Source organism: Hipposideros armiger, unplaced genomic scaffold, assembly GCF_001890085.2.
Source record: "Hipposideros armiger isolate ML-2016 unplaced genomic scaffold, ASM189008v1 scaffold_155, whole genome shotgun sequence".
Lineage (NCBI taxonomy): Eukaryota > Metazoa > Chordata > Mammalia > Chiroptera > Hipposideridae > Hipposideros > Hipposideros armiger.
This window is the reverse complement of record NW_017731505.1, coordinates 168,490-186,525: the sequence shown is the minus strand read 5'-3', so window position 1 is coordinate 186,525 and position 18,036 is coordinate 168,490. Positions and strand designations below refer to the sequence as shown.

General features: G+C 43.0%; 1 long non-coding RNA gene across 1 annotated transcript in view; it reads left to right on the top strand.

The window, feature by feature from the left end:
• LOC109387369 (uncharacterized) overlaps window positions 1–17,226 on the top strand; it is a 72,687-nt gene extending 55,461 nt beyond the window's left edge. The window contains exon 3 of the long non-coding RNA XR_002124975.1: window positions 17,140–17,226. This is a non-coding gene — a long non-coding RNA (uncharacterized LOC109387369). The remainder of the gene's footprint in view (window positions 1–17,139) is intronic.
• The last annotated feature ends 810 nt before the right edge of the window (window positions 17,227–18,036 follow it).

Genomic DNA, 18,036 nt, shown 5'->3' with positions numbered 1-18,036 from the left:
AGTTCTGTAAATATTAGCTAATTTCACACAATTGCAACAATGCCATCACAAGGTGCAGGATGTAAAAGCCCAAATTCTCAGATAAAATGGATTACTGTCATGCTTAATTGTGTAACCCTTATATTTAAGGGAATAGACTTAGTGGTTGTGGTTATCTGAAGAAATTTGCTAAATAATACAGGTAATAACATTGTGTTATATAGTGTAGTGCGTCTATGTGATTTTTGTCTCAAGAGGGGAGACAAACGAAGGAGAAAACGTATTATAAGAACTGGGGAAATTGTTAGCAATAACCAGCCAGGTGAGTTTAAAATTTAAATCCCAAATAGGAATTTGCAAAATTCACCTCAAGTTGAGAAACATCTTTCCTGTGAACTCTGAAGTGGCCTGAAAACCTCTCTACCTTTGAATTCATCTATCTCTTGAGCCTAGACTCACCATGGACAAGATTCGAACCTTCCCGAGATTCGAATGCAGTTTCTCATTTGATAAACTGGGAATATTATTGCTCACCAGAGCACAGCTCCCCCAAGGTTAATGATGACGACACATGACCCTCAAACTCCAAACACGGTTTCTGAGAGGGCTGATAACATTTGCATAGAGCACTCGGTACTCAGACCAGGAAGAAACTTCTTCGGGTACCCAATGCTGTGCTCATTTGATAGGTGAGGAAACGGGGTGGGGAGGTTATGTGGCTCCACCTTCTCTTTCCATGTGTGTTCCATGGTTCATAACTATCAGGTTGTGCTGCTCTCTGATCTGGGAGCTCCTTCAGGGAAGGAGTTCTGTCTTCATCATCTTCATGGCCTCCTGTCCTGGCACAGTGCCAGGAACACAGCAGATGTTTGCTGTTTGTTAGATCAGTTGCTAAACAAAGTTGCAAAGTCAGAAAAGGAGTGACCCTGGTAACCAGACTTCCAGCCAGCCTTGCTTTTATTAAGTCTCAGCTCTGTAAACGTTCCTAACAAATGTATCAGTTCAGAACATTCTGGACTCTCTGAGGGATTTGTCTCAGCGGCATCTCTCTGGAACGAGATGTTTCAATTCCTTTCCCAAAGGTTCCGGCCCCCGTAGTCCCACAGAGCCGGGCCAAGTTCACACACACCATCTGTTTCTTTGGGGGCTCTTTGTCCCTGCTGTGGGTCCCTTGAGGACTGTGGCTGTGAATTGGTCATGTCTACATCACTGGAGGCCAGCACAGTGCCTGATGCACACTAGTGCTTCGGCGAGTGTAAGTTAATGTACCTAACACTTGTTGGATACTAACCATGTGCAGGCACTTTCTGAAGCGCTTCCCTGCTGAGCTCCATTAATCCTCACAGCGGCACGATTGCTGTTATTCCAGTCTCACACATGGACAAACAGGCACAGAGAAGTTCGGGACCTAATCCAAGGTTACACAGCAAGTAATTAGAGGAGCCAGGATTGGAACCAAGGGAATCTGGATCCAGGGCCAACCAAACCAGCAATTCTCAAAGTTTTGGTCTCAGGCCCCCTTTGGAGTCTTAGAATTTATCAAGGACCTCAAAGAGCCTTTCTTTCTGCGGGCCAAATCTCTCGAAATTGACTATAGTAGAAATTAAACCTGATACATTTAAAAATACTTATTAATTTAGTTAAATGTAACAGTAACAAGTCCATGGAATGTTAACATGATATATTTTTATTTATGAAAACAAACTTTTCCTAAACATAAAACATGTAATGAAGAGAGTGGCAACGTTTCACAGTGTCACAAATCCCTTTAATGACTGACTTACTAGAAGACAGCTGGCTTCATTCGTGGTGTCTGCATCTAACCTGTTGACATCTGTCCTGCAGCCTCAGGGAAACTGCTGTGCATGTGTAAGAGGATGACAGAGAACAAGGCGTGCCCCCTTAGATTTCAGGAAACCCCCCCAGGGCTCGTTCTGGCTATAGTTTGGACCACACGTCACTCCTTCTCTGCGTGAGCCCTGAGGTGGGTTGGGGGGGTGGTGTCACAGAAATGACACTCTGCCTCCCAGAAGGCCTTAGTACTGTGCAGGTGACCCATGCATCCTCCTCTCACCTGGGATAGCCTGTGATGGGACTGTGGCCTCCAAAACCAGTGCCTGTGCTGCCCCTCATGTTCCACGTGCTTTCCTGCCTCTGTGCCAGTGCTCTTCCTGTGCTCTCTTCCTGGCGTGCTGTTCTCTTCTCGGTGCTTCCCAGAGGCCCCAGCTGGATTTAAGCCCCCCTCCTCTGGGCACGCATCCTTTCCCCAGTATATCTCCATGGAGGCCTTTACCATATTCCGTTACATCTCGCACTCCAGGCTGAGCGTTCTCCAAGAGCAGAAATTTAGAATTTTGTCCTCTTCCCATTTCCAGTGTTGAGGGCAGAACTGTGGACCCAAGTGCTGGGGAACGGGGTGGGGGAGATAAGTGTGACCTGAAGATTAAGGGATGCTTCCTAGAGGAAGGGGATTGGACCTGGTCTGGAGGCAGGTGGGAAGGAAAGGCCGTCCTGTCGTTCGGAACCGTTTGAGCTTGGCCAGGGGCATCCCCTGCAGGAAGAGGGAGATGGCTGATGTGGTCGGAAGGTCCATGGCAGAGAGGCTGGTGGAACACAGGGCTGGGCAGGCGAGAGAGGGCACAGTGTCGCCTGCGTACAGAAGTCACTTGGATGAAAGGGGCTCATCTGATCTTGCCCGTGTGAGTTTTAGGACAGTTGGAGGGTCGTTAACACTGAAGCCTGGCTCAGTGCAGGGAACGAACGCTCAGGCCTCTTAGGTGAGACGGCAGTGTTTCTTCTGAGCAGCAGCCAACAGACCTCACGCTCAGGAGCCTCCTGGTCCCCGGCTGGCTGCTAGACTGACTGTGTAGGCGCAAGGTCTTATGTAGAAGAAAGCTCGCAGCCACTGGGCTGGGAAGTCTATTTATTCTCAAGGACGTAGGCTATAGCCCTCATACAAATGCAAGAGAAGCTACATGGCTAAGCAGCAGAGTACTTAAGGAGGCAGACGTTTATTTTTAGTCAACAGCAAAAAATCTATTTTCCCCTTGTGCTTCAGCTGCCATTGTGGCAAGTTTTTATTACTCTGGAGAGAGGCAAAGCCAAGAATTTCTTGTTGACATTATTTCCCAGCATGTGTCATATTTTAAAATGCATGCAGACATCTTGCCCTTGATCTATTTATTCCAGACATTCAACTTGGCACCGCCTAATAAATTATTATTATACACTTAGCACCATTTAATTATTATTGTTTTTGTTTAAGTGGTGCTCACTGAAGAATTTGAAAGTATCGAAAAACAGAAAGAAGCAGGAAAATTATCCCCTCTTATATTTCCAAACACCAAGATGCTTATCCTTATGGGATAGTCTCCCAAGATGTCTGCCATCAGTTCCTTCTCTCCCCGTATGCACACGCTCTTCCACCTATCAAGACATGGAGTCTATCTCCCCTTGAATCTGGGCTGATGTCCCGAATTGCTTTGACCACTAGAAGCCTGCAGAAATGATACTGTGCCAATTCTAGGCCTAGACTTTAAGAAGCCTGGCAACTTTTCCTCTCTGAAGCTCAGGAAACCAGCTGCCATGTAAAATGTCTGACTATGTAGAGATTCCACGGTGTGAGGAAGCCCAAGCGAATGATGTGGAGAAACCACATAGAGGAGAACCAAGATGTCTGACATGTGAGGAAAACCTTGGAACTTCCAGCCTAGCCTAACCACCAGCTCAGTGCGGTTGAATTAGTGACCTAAACCAATGTACATGAAACGAAAAACAATCAAGCTAAGACCATCTACCCATAGAATCATAAGAAATAATAACTATTGTTTTATGACACTAAATTTTGCTGAGTTTATTATTAGGCAGCAAGCAACAACTGAAACACTCCATTATATTTTAGAGTATTTTCTTAGTATCTTTTTCCAAAGCATTTTTAGCAGAGCCACTCATACAATAAGTACAATTGGTTTTTAGCACTTTTCACTTCACATTATTGGGACATGAATTTTCTCAGTGTTTCAGAAGGGCTGTGAATATGTTTAATGACAGTACACTGTTGAACTGTAGGTGGTCATTATCATCTGGGCCATTCAGATCCCCCCCTCGCAGGAAGGTAGAAATGGCAGCAGTGATTCTGGTCAATCTTTGTGATGTTGGTGGCCATATCTGAGCACTGTGCAAACAGAAAGAAAAAATCAGTTATGGAGCGGAAGAAGAAAGAAGCAAGCACAGAGAGGAGAGAAAATGGAGACATTGCGACCCACAGTGAGTCTCCGTGGAGACTGCTGGTATTCTCGTTTTTGTCTTGGTCCTTGTGTGCAATCCCCTGCATCCCATTATATACTTGAACATTTGTTTCCAATTAATTCCTCAATTACTCTTAAACCACTTTGAGAGACATGTTTCCCTGCAACCAAATGACTGTTGCATAAGGCCAATGGTTTCAAAAGAAGAGCAAGAAGGAGTATCACCTGGGAGAGGCAGGGAGACATTTTCTGGAGAATGAAATTGTCTTTGCAGACTTCAGTTTCCTGATGATGGATCAGCTCTACAACTTGGAAGTGAGTAATTCAAAGACAGTTTGTACAGAGCAATTCTAGTGATGGATGTTCAGTTTATCTAAAATATCCACCATTAAGATTGACTTCTGCTACTGAATTCTGATTCAAACAGGAATAGAGGTTGTATTAGTTTGTGGGGGCCGCCATAATAAATACCATAGCCTTCATGGCTTAAACAACAGAAATTTATTTTCTCACAGTTCTGGAGGCTGAGAAGTCTAAGACCAACATTCCAGTTGATTTGGTTCCTGATGAGAGTGATGTTTCTGGCTTGCAGAAGACCACCTTCTTGCTGTGTCATCACATGGCAGAGAGAGAGAGAGAGAGAGAGAGAGAGAGAGAGAGAGAGAGAGAGAGAGAGAGAGAGAAAGAGAGAGAAAGAGAGAGATCTAAATACAGTCACATTGGGGGTATTGGGGCTTAAGGCTTCAACATATGAATTTTAGAGGGAAACAACCCCTTAGCAAAGGCCAAACACCACACGTGTCCCTGAGAGAGCAATACCAAAGCTACTACTTGTAGAATGAGGACACTGATGATTGTCACTTTACTACACAGAGGCTATGATGAGGAATATTGCTTCAGTTTTCAAAATCAATTATAGCTTGTGAAATTAAGGACATCTGAATATTGTGTGTGTACATATATATTTATAATCATACAGTATTTCTAGGCTAAGAGACCAGAAATGATTTTATGTAGGCATGCACAAATGTACCTTTATATTTTGATGATATTTAATTTCCTTGTAGGCAATTTTCTTCTTGAATAAATGGCTTAATGACTGTATTTTCCCATGAAAGATTATGAAGAATGTGTTATATTTAGTCTCCAGTATTTTAGACGGACAGCTGTTTTGCCAAAATGTGGTCTTACAGTGTTCTCTGTCTAGCTGGGGGTCTGTTAGAGCACCATTCTCTAGAGGTGTTCTTTTCTGTACAGTGTACACATGTGACTACTGAGCAACTGAAATATGTTAAATCCAAGTTCAGATCTTGTGTAAGTGTAGTATACATACCCAACTTGGAAGACTTGGTGCAAAAGAAGAATATAAAATATCTGGTCATTTCTATGTTGATTACATGTTGAAATGATATTTGAGATATACAGAGGTTGCCAAAAAAATGTACGCACATTTTAAGAAAGGAAAAAAAAACTGTATTAAAATTTTAATACTCAATGTATACCAATAAAAAAAGATGAATACAACTCATATTTGACTTTAGCAATTACAAGAGGTGCTCAAAGTGGTTACTATCAGTGTAATTTTAATACAGTTTTTTCCTTTCTTAAAATGTGTATATATATATTTTTTACACCCTCTGTATTGAGTTAAACAGAATATATTAATTTCACCTATTTCTTTATACTTTTTAAAATGTGGTTACTGGAAAATTTTAAATTACATATGTGGTTTACTCTTGTGGCTCGTGTTGTATTTCCAGCGGGTAGCACTATTCTATAGAGTTGACGTCACTCCTTTGTGAGTTTGTCTGGGCTCCCAACCCATAAAGACTGGTGACCTCGAAGCCCTACAGTATTTCTTCTCAGAGGGCCTAATCACTGAATCAATCATTGAAAAAATCAGGGTTCATTTGCCTTTGATGCCTCCTTTCTTCATGCCCTTCTCAATTCCTGAATGCTACTCGCTGCTACCTAGGTGTCCCAGCAAGAGAACCTACCCAACATGCCTTCCCAACACATCTCCTTAGCTTCACAGTGGCTCACTGTTCTTTTTCTTTTTCATCTCCCCAGAACGAATAACCCCTCAGCCTAGGGATCTCACATAGTTGTTATATGGAATGTGGGTTGTAAGAACTTTCTCACAGGAGTGTAAAAGGCAGGCTTTCTTTCTTTCCTTCTTTCTTTTTTAAAGATTTGATTGGGGAATTGGGGAAGGGGAACAGCCAAGTTGTTGTCCTTCATTGTTAGTTGTGGAGGGCGCAGCTAGCTCAGCTCCAAGTCCAGTCACCATCCAGCCATCCGTGGGCAGCTCGCGGCCACTCAGATCAAGGTGCCATGTTCAATCTTAGTTGTGGGTGGGCGTAGCCCACCATCCCATGTGGGAGTCGAACCGGAAACCTTGTTGCTAAGAACACATGCTCTAACCACTGAGCATCCGGCAGCCCGTCGGCAGCTCAGGTAGCTCAGCTCAAGGTCCCGTGTTCAATCTTAATTGCTTCTAATAGCCCATTAGAGGTGAGGTGGTAAGGCTCTCCAATGGGATAATATCTGGCCAAGTGTTTCCCGGAAAAGAATGCATTTGGGATTCTGCACTTGGGAGGCAGGTATTTGGGGGTAATGTAGTTTAACCAAGCATTGTTGGTGCATAGCTAGTCTGTAAACATATTAACTTTCTGCTGAAGGCATGGTTAACAATCTTAGAATCAAAATGATGTCTCAAAGTGACTTCCCCTAAAATAGTCTCTACCTGTTTCTATATAAATCCCTCTGCCCAGTCCCCATACTCTCTTGCTCCTTTAAAAATCTGAAGGTGTTATTATTGACTGAATCACTTCTATATCACGTGTGTTTAGCTCCATTATTTATGATTGTCTCTTCTTTGGAGTGACAAGGTTCTCATTCATTGATTCATCCATTTGATATTTATATACCATGCACACACCTAAAGTTCTCGAGGCTGTTAGGTGCCTTTCAAATGCATACAAACATGTTCTCCCCCTGTTGTTCTGTCAAACTGGGGCTTCTATGGAAGGAAAACACCAGTCCTGCAAAAACAGACATCAGGCCAGGTTCTTAGGGAATTTTTCAAGTAGACTCAGGTAGAGAGCTGGGCTTAAAAAAAAAATCTCAGGCCGGCCGAGTGGCGCGATGGTTAAGAACTGGCTTGGGACGCCAGAGGGCCCCGGTTCGGATCCCACAAATGAGGGCCAGTGACACTGCCCTCCACAGCTAAGATGCTGAACAACAGCTCAACCTGGAGCTGGGCTGCCGTGAGTCGCAGGTGACAGCGTAGGCTGCAGCCCCTGTGGCAGTGGGTTGCCATGGGCTACCGTGTGTAGCCAGCAGCCAGCGTGAGCGGCCAGCAGCCACTGTGAGCGGCCGTCCAGAAGCCCGCGACTGATCTGCCTTGCCCGGGAAGAGCGCAATGATGATGCCAACTTAGGCCAGTGAAGCAACGTCCTCCACAACTAGACTGAAGAACAAAACGATAGCAACTTGTCTGTTCTTTCCCCTTCCCCCAATTCCCCAATAAAAATCTTTTAAAAAATCTCCATAAATTAACCCCTAGTCTATAAAAATTAGCTGAGACTAAAAGAGGTTTACTAAGCAATTTCCACAGCTATGGTATTATATTTCAGGGAGTTTATGGGGATAAGTAGATCTTTATTGGGAATCACCATTAACGTGGTCATTAGCTTTCACATCATTAAATATCTCATTTCAAGGGCAATTATGTTGGACCCTATATTCATCAGAAACTAATTGCAGAAATATGTGCCATACACACCCATTTTTCAGAGGCATCAGCAATACAAAAGGTGGAAATCAAAAGTAACATTTCCTTTTTGTATAGTATTTGAAAATTGTACATGGCAGTTTTGCAGGACTAATTCTTAGATTGGCTTATTTATGTCTGATGTTATATGAGCTTCAAATTATCCAATTTCTCTATGATTCTTTTAATTTTTTCCTCATAAATGGATGCATGCTTCTTCCTGCCAAGTTTGGTGTAGTTGTATATGGTGATCAGTAGCTTACTATGTATTGCAAGACTCAACTCATTAAAATAGGTTATCTGTAGATGGATGTGGTGGACACACTCTAAGGTGACCCCCAATGAGTTACATCCTTATATAATCCCCTCCCCTTGAGTGAAAGGAGAACTATGACCTGCTTCCACTAGATAAAATATGACAAAGGTGATGGGATGCCACTCCCTTGATTGCATTACATAAGACTCTGTCTTAGTGGACCCAAGTGAGAGACTCTCCCTTGCTGGTCATGAAGCAGTGAGCTGCCCTGTTAGGGGAGGGCCATGTGGTAAGAAACTGTGGGCAGCCTCTGGGAGCTCAGAGCGGCTGATAGCTAGTATGGAAACAAGGACCCCAGTCCTATAGCTTCAAGGAACTTCTTCAAGGAAAGGGTCTCTGAGCTCCGACTGCAGCCCAGCTGCCACTTGGATTGCAGCCTTGTGAAACCTGGGCAGAGAACCCAGCCATGCCGTGCCCAGACTCCTGACCCATGGAAACTGTGAAATAATAAATACATATTATTTTGAGCCCCTTAATTTATGATAGTTTATTATACTACATAGAAAACAAATTCAGGGCCGGTCGAGTGGCACGATGGTTAAGAGCTGGCTTGGGATGCTAGAGGGCCCCGGTTCAGATCCCACATATGAGGGCCAGTGACACTGCCCTCTACAGCTAAGATGCTGAACAACAGCTCAACCTGGAGCTGGGCTGCCGTGATTCGCCGGCGACGGCGGAGGCTGCAGCCCCTGTGGCAGTGGGTTGCCATGGGCTACCGTGTGTAGCCAGCAGCCAGCATGAGCGGCCAGCAGCCGCAGTGAGCGTCCGTCCAGAAGCCGGGGACTGATCTGCCTCGCCCAGGAAGAGCGCAATGATGGTGCCAAGTTGGGCCAGTGAAACAACGTCCTCCACAACTAGACTGAAGAACAAAAGGACAGCAACTTGTCTGTTCCCCTGCCCCCAATTCCCAGCGCTGTTCCCATCCCCCCAATTCACCAATAACAATCTTAAAAAAAAAGAAAACAAATTCAATAGGTTTTCCATTAATTCCTATAACACAGTATTTATGAATTTATCTTTAAGCATGTTATTCTCAAACTCGCTTAGGAGAACCAGTGTTTTAATCTCCAATCTATCATGGAAAAATACTTTCATAAAAAATGAATTATTAGAAAAATTAAATTAAAAGACACAAAACACAGGCCCAGAGTGCAATGCTTTCATAAAGTGAGATAAAAAATGAGTCAGAAAAATGAAATAAAAAGACATACAAAATGCAAGCCCAAGAGGTTTATTATTAGATTTGATAGACATATAATTTCACTGTCAAGTTAGTACAAAAGTTTCTAAACATTTGCTCTCAATTTTTATATCTCATTGAGGATGGGTAATACTTATAAAAATAGCTGGTACTTATGGAGGGCTTACTATGCCCCGGACACTGTGTAAAGTCTTTTTCATGAATTACCTTGTATTCATGTTCCTGACAATTCTATGAACTTGATGAATCTTCCCATTTTATGTGTGAACAAACGAGGATTAGTGGGGTGACATAACTTGCCCAACTTGGTCACATAGGTAGTAAGTTCAGAAAGCTGTGGCCTAAACTCAGCAACCTTAACTGAACAGTTTGATACTGCAGAGTTCCTGTATTATTCATAATAACTGAGAAAAATATAATACTCAAGGTATCATAAATATGACCTGTAATTAATTTCACCCTGATCAACTATCCTACAAAGCCCTACACAGGGAATTTTCTGTGCTCATATTCCCTAAAATTGAGACCAATCATTTGTGCCAAACTTGAGCTATAGAGAGATGAGACATGTGGTGATTTCTAGAAGGAAATGAACCATGCTCTTGTTGATCTCTCTTCTCAAAACGTGGTGGTTCTTAGTAGCAGAATCAGAGATGCGGAAGAGAGGAAAGCAGGTGTACATGGGTGATTTATGCTCTGTTTACACTCCGTTATGGCTTTCACTTCCTTCACTGACGTCTGTCAGAAGCATTCAGGGTCCCAGTTCCCATCAGAATCACTGGGGTTTTTTTACAGCTCCCTGCGCATGGCCGTATCCTGGGAGATTCTTAGCCTACTGGTCTGGAAGAGCCCGGAATCAGGAGTGTTTCCAAAGCTTCTCAATGATTCTGACGTGCAGCCAAGCTTGAGAAGTGGATTTTTAAGGAGGATAAGCATGAGGGGCCGGCCGAGTGGCTCAGTTGGTTAAGAGCTCGCTCAAGAGTTTGAGCTCTGAGCAACAGTGGTTCGAGTCCAGCCCGAGCTGAGCAGCCGCTGAGCTGCCAACAGGTAGCAGGATGGCTCAGCTAAAAAAAAAACACCTGAAGTCTAAGGAGTATAAGCATGAGACTAGGTGCTGCTGAGTCATTTCTGCTCCACTCTTGATGGTCTGTTGCTCAGAGCCATGTGGGAGCCACACAGGAACCAGACAGAAAGACAGAACATCTTTCTGTCCACGGTAGTCATCTATGGGGAATACCCAGTTAGGATTAGGGTGGCTCATGGACCCATTTTATGTAAACCTCAGGAAAACTTCCACCAGCAACTTCAACAGTCTCCAACCTCCGTCACTTCAGGCCTTCATTAGCTTAGGTCTCGTGTGTTTTGCAAAATCACATTCAGTTGAATTTATCATAGATCATTCAATTGAAGTTATCATGTATGGCAAACTTCGAATTTCAGTTGTATTCATCACTCATTCGTGGTTTTTACCTACACTGTAGGAAATACTTCTGTCATTTTAGAACTTTCCTAAGTATCTTAGTATTTGCGCATTTTACTTTTATCCATTTTTGAATAACTAGAATTACAAATCATTGGAATTTAGCTTTTAAGAATTTTATGTTGTTTCTCCACACATTAGATTGGACACAACAGCAGAGCCAGGGTTGAGACTGTAATCTCACAGCGTATTTGGTGGAATCTTGGAAAGAGTTTCCCAGCCCCTTACTACTCAAAGTGTGGTGCTCCTGGGGGCCTGTTAGGAACACAGAGGCTGGGGCTCCAGCCCAGATCTAAATGCAGCATCAGAACGCATTTAACTAGACCCCCAGGTGATTTGTAGGGGTGTGAAGGAAGAGTTTGAGAAGCCTTGAATATTGAGAAACAACTGCAAATTGCGTCCTCTTTGTGAAGACGAATAATACACATTAGCATATGAAGGATTCTGTTATGTCCAGTGGTAAACAAAACCCTTTACTCCAGATTTTCCCAAATGCATTTGACCATGGAACATTTTTTTTTCCAGTAGCACTTCAAAAAGCTTTGTATTGAAATAGGACATACATCAGAATAGGGTACATATTATTGTTGGTTGACCATTTTCCATGAGCCTCTCAACCTTCTGCATTTTAAGCCAACTGGGCCCTGGGTAAAGATGTTGGAGGGGGAAGTGTAGGGGGTGGGGGTCTCTCTCTGCCTCCCACTATCCCTCCCGCTCCTGGCCCAACTTCTTCCAGGAATCCCAAAGACCCTGCTTTCCCAGAGCTAATGGAGAGGCGCTGCTGGTGTCACAGATTCTTTGCTTCTTAAAGGCACTCCCTGGGGAGGAAATCTGAGGGAGGCTCAAAAAGGGAAGTGCTTCCAGTTTGGGTGCTTACTCCCGAGATCAGCGGGGCCTCCCGCTGCCTTTCCTCCACCAGGCACAAACACAGTGGGGAGATGGTGTCACCGGAACACCTCCAATTTTCCTTATCAGAATGATTTCTGTGACTTGGGACAGGTTGACGAATGGAGAGCCAGGGCGCCGGAAGCTCCTTTCAAACCCGGGAAGAGACTTTTGATGCATTGGGATTGACTTCCCTGAGCACTAAGTGTTTGCCTCTCGGGCCCCATTTTTTCATAGCTGCTTTGTGACAGAGGGGGAAATGTGTCATTATTATTTGCTCTCTGCCACCTAGCAATGTCTGGCAGGTCATAGGCACTTGAATGATTTGGTGGAGGAGAGAAAATGAGCCTGAGTGATGAAAACTTTCTCTGTGTCAGGCGCTGCCCTGCCCTCAGGAACTCAGGGACAGATACGCTGTCCTTTTCCTGTTTTAGGATCCTGTCCTGGCACTATGCTGCATTAATTCATCTTTATTTTTAAGCAAAAAATGATTTCCCCTTTCGATTAGAGAATTTTTATTCTTAATCATTATTGCCCATCTTTCTTTCCTTTTTTTTTAAAAGAAATTTTATTGGGGAACAGTGTGTTTTTCCAGGACCCACCAGCTCCAAGTCAAGCGGTTGTTTCAATCTAGTTGTGGAGGGCGCAGCTCAGTGGCCCATGTGGCAGCTCAGTGGCCCATGTGGGGATCGAACCTGCAACCTTAGTGTTATGAGCCTGTGTTCTGACCACCTGAGCTAACCGGCCACCCCTGCCCATCTTTCTTAAAATCCCTATGTCAATTTTGGAAAACATTAATTCTTTAGACAATGAGGGCACTCTTATGTTTCATAGTTGATTGGCCTTTAATTGCCAATAGTAGGGGGAAATTATAAAATTTTTAAAAATGGTTCTGATGGGAGATGATGATATTTTAAGTAGCCAAGCAGGTAGTAAGTAGCACATGGTGGGGGGTTGGATGGTGGAGATGGGGGGGGGTGGGGGTAGGGGCATGAATCCAGAGGGAGAAACACTTATTCACTTATTTACTTTTGCTATTTAAAAATGGATTTACTATTTGGGCTAGTAGATGACTCATAAAATAGCCTTGCATGTATTGTATAAAATGGAAGTGAGATCATGTCCTTTCGTTACTTAAAAACCTGTCGTGTTTATAGCTGTGCTACTCAAAACAGCAGAAAGGTGGAAATAGCCCCAATGTCTACCCGCTGATGAGTGGATAAACTTGTCACAAAAAGGAGTGAAGTACTGACACATACTACAATATGGATGAACCTCCGAAACATGATGCCAAGTGAAAGAAGCCAGTCGCGAAAGGCCACATATTGTATGATTCCATTTATGTGAAACCTTCAGAATAGGCAAATCCATAGGGACATAATGCAGACTGGTGGTTTCCAGGGGCTGGAGGGGAAGATGAAATAGGGAGTGACTGATAATGTGTCTGGGCATTTTACCTTTGAGGTGAAACTCCACTCCCCTTTGCACTGGGTGTTTGCTCTGCTTGGAAGATACTTCTCCTCAACACCCGTGTGGCTCCCTCCCTCACCTCCCTTATGGCTTTGCTCTGATGTCACCTCATAAGGAGGCCTATTCTGACCAGCTTATCGCCCGTTACACCAGCCCCAAGCATCAATCCCTTTATTCTGCTCTACTTCACTTACTGCCTTCTAACACACTATGTACTCTTACTGATTTATTCTGTTTATTGCTTTATCTCTCCTCCCCCTCCCCACAACACCACCATCAGACAGTAGCTTCACTAAGAAAAGGATATCAGTATGTTTTTGCATGCTGCGCTCAATTTGCGTTGATTTTTTTTAAAGGCAGCCACAGATCAAATAACTAGGAATTATACATTTAAACAGATTCAGTTAAGTGGATTCTAAAGGAAATGTCCATAGAAAATGAAGTATCAAATCTAATAGTAAAGTGCATTATGGCTTTTTATTCTCTGCCAATATTTATACTTCATGGAGGCATAAAAGCATTTAGGTGGAAGTTAAAACTTTCAATTCAGAAACTCCTCTCTCTCTCTATTCTCTTCTTTATCACAAGTCACTTGAGTTTTGAACCTGAAGGAGGTGTTTTGGGTTGAAAGTTATTAATTATAGAAGGTTATTTAATGATATAAAACATTTTCTACTGGGTGAAGGGGACTTATTTTGTAACAAATTCTGTTTTTTGTGTTTTCTTCATCAAGGCCGATTTGGGTTGTTACAGCTTTTACTGGGAGAGAGATGAGGAGAACCTCTTTCTGCAATTGCTTTTATTTATCAAATTTGTGCGAGGCCTTGACGGTGACTGTGGGATGTGGAAGGAACACACATATTAGTATTTAAAGTAAGACAACTGGATTTAATCACAAGGGGAGTGAAAGTCTGACAAAGAAGGGAAAAAAGGAACAGAGAAAAAAGAAAGGACAGGCATTTAGAAATAGAGCTCCGGTTGAAATATTTTTGTACATGGGCAGGAAGTTGCTTTCAGAAAGCCCGGCCGCAGACTCTTGCACACAGACTTTGCACAAGGAGATCTGTGATGAGAAAATAGCATTGTGAGCGCAAAGCTATTACATTTTGCAGATGGGCCATCTCTATTAATTTGGATCTAATTGTGGCTGGAGATCCTGCTCTCTGATGCAAAAGCAAACAAGAAATGCTACTCCCCTTCTCTCAGCGTTGGAGTTAACGCTGAAACATGTTTTTGGGTCCATCTGTTTATCTCAGCAGAAGGACATTAATTATCCTGGTACCAGAAGTTATCAGGTATCTAAGATTGAGTGCGGAATTCTAATAGGAGAGCTCTTGAGCACAAAGTTTTGGACACGGATGGGATTTCTCTGCATCAGTTACTGTTCTCTCATCGACTTGAGAGAATGCTTTATAAATCCATATTCCATTTTCCCGGCATCCACTTGGACACACCACTCATATGAATTCCATTTGAGGAAAGAAAAGCTCAAGAAACAGAGGGAAGGTGGGATTTTTTTTTGTGTGTGTGAATGTTATAATTGCAGAGAATGCAAAAATAGCGTGACCCAATATTGGCAGCTCTCGTGCTACAGAGTGCTCTGTTCATGGAGCCACAGAGGAAACGTTGCATTTCTGAGGCAGAACTGGCCAGTTCAGGGACCAGCAAAGAGTCGGGAGATAAAAAACCATATCTTGTAATAAAGAGCAGAATTTTGCTTGATGGTGAAAGAAAAATTACTTTTCTTCATTTGATGTAAGGCAAGGTGATATGAATGCTTTTCTTGACTAACTTAAGCCTTCTCAAATAATAGCATGCATTTGTGTTTTCACAGGGAGGGTTAGATGGAGGATTAGTGATGACACAAGGCAGGAGTCATCGTTTAAGATTTTTCATATGTCCTTGGACCATACATCAAGCAAAAAATATCCAAAGAAGTCAATTTCTCTTAGAGCTCTTGCAATGTACAGTGAGACCTGCCTAGGAGACTCCAAAGATTGCCCAACCCAGTGGTTCTCAACCAGGGGCAAACTGGCACGGGCATATTTGGCAATTTCTGAAAACATTTTTGGTTGCCGTAATTCAGGGGAGTAGGCATTGCTACTGTCATCGAATTAATAGAGGCCAGGGATGCTGCTAAACAACCTACCATGCACAGGACAGACCCACAACAAAAAGTGATTCAACCCAAAATGTCACTAGTGCCAAGATTGAGAAACCCTCATCCTAATACATGTCCTAAAAATAAACCCATCTGAAACATTTCCCAATTGGTGGAATTAACCAGAACAACAGTCTGACAAACAAAAACCTCATTAGTAACATTTCCTCCTTTCTCTTTCCCACCCCACAGAAAATGATTGAATGTTAGCATGACCTTTTTAAAACAACTTTGTAAGCAGTCTCCTCAAGTATGTTTCACTGCAATTTCTGCCATTCTCTAGAGCAGCGGTTCTCAACCTGTGGGTCGCGACCCCTTTGGGGATCGAACGACCCTTTCACAGGGGTCGCCGGGTACTCGTATGTGGGCGTATCTGCATGTGGGCCTGGAGACAGATAGAGGAGCGGTGTCTCGGTTCCTAAAACCATCGAAAATATGTGTTTTCCAATGGTCTTAGGAGACCCCTGTGAAAGGTTGAGAACCACTGCTCTAGAGGCTATTACATTCCCAATCAAATTATTAAAACCACCGTAATAATAAAAATTTATATCTGCATTTAGCATCTCTTGGCTAAACTTGTTGAAATGACAGGTGAGGGGGAAACATAAAAAGACCTGTTTAAAAAATCTAGCTTGTTTGATTGTTGCTCCACAGTTTATGGAGAAAGACTAGAATTTATGCTAAAGCTGTCTTTAGATGCAGGGCAATTCAGTGGCATATATAAAAATTCAAGTGCAATACAGTCATGCCTGGTTCAGTTGGCCTGAGCTTGTTGTTCTTTAATATGTTAACCAGAAGAGGAAACTCACCTTCGCTTGTGGCTTGTGCTTCCTAGTTAGGAAACTTGATGATTGTTATTGAAATATGAAGCCCAAGATCCTGTGAGAATGTTAATACAGAAAGTCCTGCCCCTGGCTTGGAGTTTTGTGCAAAGAGCATTAACGGGGTAGTTGGGAGATTTGGGCTTTTGAGACAATTGGTGCCACCACTTACCAGTGTGACCTTGGTCTTCCATTTTCTCATCTGTAAAACAGAGGCTCTGGGCTATGACCTCCAAGGTCTTTTTAAACTAAAGAAACAATAGCACAACAGTAGTACAAGCCAACCTTGAGATTTCCTCCATACCACCAAAAGTCTCTCGTTAGTCATTTTTGCCAATTTAGAGGTAGAGTGATAGCTCATAAAGTGGTGGGTTTGCTCTTTCATCCAATAGAGAAAAAAATAAATATCTGCTGTGGAAGGATTGTAAGTAATTAAGACCCTCTTTCCTTCATCAGAGAAATGAAACCAGGAAATCCATGATAGAGAACTGATTGTTTCTCCAGCATCCAAATCTATGTGTTCCTCTGTTGGGTTTGGGCATTTACATAATTGTAGGCTATTTCTGTGTTGAATTTGCCCTGGCAGACCCCCTCAGACAATAGCACCTCTATCTTAATATCTGCCTAAATATTAATGTTAATTAATTTAGAATTTTCCAAGCAAATCTGCATGCAGAATAGATTGGCGGATAGCATGATGTTTCAGCATCTAGTGTCTTCTCTGTGACAGGCTCTTGAAAGCCAAAAACAGGACAAAACGCAGGGCAAGAGTGCAGAAATCACTACATGTTTTTTCCTCCACAGGAAATCTCTCGCCGGAAGCCATGCCACAGAGCGCTCGGGCAGCTTGCAGAGAAGGATGCAACCCACGCTGGCCCCAGAGGACCCTAGGGAAGGCAGGGCTTGCTTGTTTCTCAGCTAGTTTTATTCTCCTTCCCACACCCTGCCACCCAGAGTACTGGGCTATCTAAGTTATTCCTTCTACAGTGGCTTTCTGTTATTTTGGGAACAATTTTATAGTCTTTGTCTTGCCTTTTCCTCTCTTCTGGGGCTTGGATTTAGATGAGACGTAAGAGCAAAGGGCACTGAATCCCAAACCCATGTGATTTATTCATTCACTTATTCATTTTCATCTCAGCAACACTTTAGCAAGAACGAAGGTTAACAGGATGACAATAAGGAAACCACTAGTGAACTTTAAGAAGGCAAGCTACCATGGCGGCTGGAGCAGGACCATGGCTGCACAGGGAAATTTTTTTTTAAATGAGTATTGTCCATTTAGATCTATCTCTTGGGTTGTTTATCAAGGTGTGTGACTTTGAGAGTGAGGAATGGAGAAATAGTAGGAGAATAAGAGAAATCATCTTCCATTTGAGGTCTTGTGAACCAGCTCTGTTTCCTTTGCTAACTCTTGTCTAAAGTTAAAAAAAGAAAAACCCTCAATGGGGAAATATATAAATATTTACAAAGGCTTCCCCTCTATCTACAGGACCCTTGTGCAAGATACATCATCTTGCAGCCTTGCAGTGTGGTTGTACTTGAAATAAATGGTGCAAGAGGCTTTTTGTTGTTGTTGTTTGGTTGGTTTTTTCCTCCTTAATGGAAGTATGACCTGCTTGCAAAGCCTGTGAGCATGCATCCTGAATTGTGGACTTCATCTGCCTTGGAAGGGAGAGACCCAATGCCACCAGGATCTGCATG